Raw genomic sequence first — 3911 nt, 5'->3', positions numbered from 1 at the left:
CGCCGGTGGCCCTCCGCGCAGCGCCTCCACGCCGGCTCGTCACGGAGCCGCGCCCCGCCGCCGTTCTACTCCAACTCCGCCGCCGCCCCGCGCTTCCTCCTCCCCCGCCGACCTCTCTCCGATGAGCTCAAGCTCCATCTCCGGCGAGCTCGAGGACGAACCTCGGGAAGTGTGCAAATCTCAGATATGAGTTTTCTCGGTTGACTTTTTGCCCCAAAACCCTAATTATTTTGCTATGTTCGTCGTGCCGTAACTCCGCATCCGTAGCTCCGTTTCGGGCGTATAGCATATCAAAATGTTCGCTTCAGAGAGCACATCTTTTCATCTCATTGCATCATTTTCATTTGAGTTCATTTTGATGCCCGAAATGCTGTTGGAAGAATGCTATTTGAGATAATTGTCAGATCTGCTGCTCCAATTAGATATTTGTCATTTTTGCCATGATTATTGTGTGCATGATATGCCCCTGAGCTCTACATGTGTTTTTTTATATGCTTTGCGATCTATCCAGAGGTGCAACCCATGTGTTTTTCTGATGTGTGTGGTGACTAGCACAAGCCTGCAAAGGGGTGCATTCATTAATGCTGATTTCAGGGACTTAGCAATCCCACTAAGTCCTTGATCTGTTTATTTCATTATGCCACATGTTCATGTTGTTTCCTAGTGATCCGTGCCTCTTTTGAGGATGATCAGTAAGGGTGATTTGTTAATCTTGTAGTGCTCTATCCATCCATGTCTTTGTTTGCAATTATGGAGCACCCTAGCTTGAGTCAATCGAGCTCTACTTTTGCTATTTCGTGAATCTGGGCAGATTGTCTACTTGTTAGCGATTTTGCCTAGGATGTTGTAGTTGATCCGTGCATGCTATGTTATTGTTCTTGCCATGTCTGGCTTGTATTATGTGTATTGTTGATGGGCGTATGCTTAGATTATCACACTAGTAGAAAAAGGGCCTATAGTCCCGGTTCGTAAGGGCCTTTAGTCCCGGTTCCGGAACCGGGACTAAAGTGTCAGTACTAATACCTCCCCCCTTTAGTCCCGGTTCAATCCAGAACCGGGACTAAAGGCCCTCCACGTGGGCAGTGCGCAGAGCCCAGTCAGGAGACCCTTTGGTCCCGGTTGGTGGCACCAACCGGGACCAATAGGCATCCACGCGTCAGCACTTCTGTGGCTGGGGTTTTTGTTTTTTTTGGAAGGGGGGGGGTTGGGGGTTTTGGGGGGTTAATTTAGGTGTTTCATATATTGTGTTAGCTAGCTATAATTAATAGAGAGAAGTGTCCTATGTTATGTCCATGCTTGGTCGACGCTACGTACTATACATACGTATAGAGAGGACTAGACACGCTAGCTAGCTAGTAAGCAAAGAAGGAAACAGAAGATCGTCATGAACATATATGCATACAGAGAGAAGTGATATCGACCACCTCTCCTTCTCCGAGAGATTGGTCGAACAACAAGTTCTCGTATATCTATCTGACACTACCGGCTACATATATACAATAATTATCTCTTACAAATATAATCATACGGACTCAGGGTCCACATAGAATTCTCCGTCTTCAGGGATCACGTGGTCAAGAAAGAATGCCGCCAATTCCTCTTGAATTGCTCGCATGCGAGCTGGTGCTAGGAGTTCATCCCGCTTCCGAAACATCTAATTTGAAGAAGGGGGTCAATACATATATATATATAAATGAATGAAACTCAACACAAATGATGGTAATAAAATAAAATTGTGAATGTTGTTATTTACGTACTTCATATTGTTCGTTAGAGTACCCGCCCCGCTCACAGGTCGTGTGGCGGATGGACTCGCAGATGTAGTATCCACAGAAATCATTCCCTTGTTCCTGCCACAACCACTTCACAAGAAATAGAGGTCAATCAAACTGATAAGCAAGAATGCTAAATGGTATTGATGAAACTAGCGCTTGAATCACTAGGAGATGCGCGGAACATGCTACTATAGTACTTACTTTCGGGTGTCTAAATTCCAGCTCCTTCGGCAGTCCCAGAACTGTTTTGGTGAATTTTCTCCAAACCCTGCCGGACAAAGAAAACAATTACTTGATATCAGGAAATGAACAAAGTTGCTGACATGGTGGATAATGATCGATTTAACTTACTTCTTGAGGATTTCAGTCATGTCCGCATACTCCTGGGGATCTTTTCGTTTAGAGTCCAAGACGGTTACTACTCCCTGCTCAAGCTTAATCTCTAGGAGAATATAGTGGAAACTGCACACACATGCATAACTCATGAATTACATTACTATAACCTTGACTAATATATAAGGGAAACCGAATACGCACAAGACAGTAACACTCACCTGAAGTTGTAAGGAAAGAGTATTATATCTTCGTTTTGATTTATTACGAACGATCGTAGCAAGTTGGCCTCGGTAGCTGCGGCATGAAGTTTAACCTGAGTTGCATCTATGAGATGTGTTAATGAACCCAATATCACCGACTTGTCTTTTCTTCAATTCGGCGATCTTCAATCTGCATAATATAGTGAGGATGATTATAAATACATGCAATGAAAGAGCTAAGCTATATAGAGAAACTTAATGACAGAAGTAGTACTACTTACAGGCAGTAGCAGGCGACCGTTGTTTTATCGAGGGCCAATTGATTGAAAAACTGATAGAACTCCTCAAATGGAACATGCAACAGATCAATTCCAACGAGGTCATGCTCCTTTTTAACTTTCACATACAAAGTACTCCTCCCCCCAGAGTCTCTCAGATTTTCAAGTACCAATCATGCAATCTTTGCATCATCGTTGATAGAGATCTTTCATCTTCGACGAGAGGCTTCCCGTACTCGTATCTTTGTATGTGCATGTCCATGGGTTCATAATGTACTTCGTCGGGCAGGTAATCTGCAAGATTGCTATAACCGGGCACCATCCTCGGATCATTAGCGACGTTGTGGCTAGGCACCTTGAGCGGGGGGCACGATTGCTTCGCTTGTTCGCCGAGCTGGGCAATTTGTTTCCCAGCTCGTCATTCTTTTAGCCTTTGATCACTGACAGTACTTCCCGACCGTTCCACTTCGGCAAATTCCTTTCCAATAATGCGGTCATAGTTTCCTTTCGGCGGATCAGACTTCGGTGGTTTTGTCAGGGCAGCCAGAGTGCGCTTCACTTTCACCCGATCTACCTTCTCCTCCGGAGGTGGATGTTTCTTTGCTTTCACCCCTTCAAAGAAGTTCCTCACTTCTTCTCGCGCGATCTCGGCGTTCTCCTCTAGGGTCCTCTCATATGGTAACTTCTCTGGAGTCTTCAGAGAAGGACCGAATCTGTATGTCCTCCCGCCTCTGGTTGTACTGCTAGACGCCGACCGAGCAGACAGAGCGGTTGTCTTCTTTACTTGCTTAAGAGGCAGAGGAGAAGGACTACGGCGCGCCGGAGCAGCTGGAGCGGCGGCAGGTCTCTTCCGCCCTTTCTGACGAGGCGAAGAAGGAGGAGGCTGGCTGCTCGGGCGCGTCGGCGCAGGCGGAGAAGGAGGCGGAGTGCCGCCACGCGCCGGAGAAGGAGCCGGCCGAGGGCCCTGATCGTCACTCGCCGGAGGAGGAGGCGGTGGAGGCGGAGTGCCCTGACTCGCCAGAGGAGGAGGAGGAGGCGGTGGCATCCAGTTCGGAAGGTTGATGAGCTCCTTCTTCCATAGGCATGGAGTCTTCAGAGCAGACCCCAGCCGAGTCTCCCCTTTACCCGTAGGGTGGTCAAGCTGGAGGTCCTCAAATCCCTCCGTTATCTCATCCACCATCACCCTAGCATATCCTTCTGGAATCGGCCGGCAGTGAAAAGTTGCGCCGGGTTCAGTAGGATAAACAGAGCCAACAGCCGCCTTGACCTTCAAATTCATCCATTGCGTCATAAGGTGGGGCGACGGCACGGGGACGGGGCGG

Source organism: Triticum dicoccoides, chromosome 7A, assembly GCF_002162155.2.
Source record: "Triticum dicoccoides isolate Atlit2015 ecotype Zavitan chromosome 7A, WEW_v2.0, whole genome shotgun sequence".
Taxonomy (NCBI): domain Eukaryota; kingdom Viridiplantae; phylum Streptophyta; class Magnoliopsida; order Poales; family Poaceae; genus Triticum; species Triticum dicoccoides.
This window is presented reverse-complemented; position numbering follows the sequence as displayed.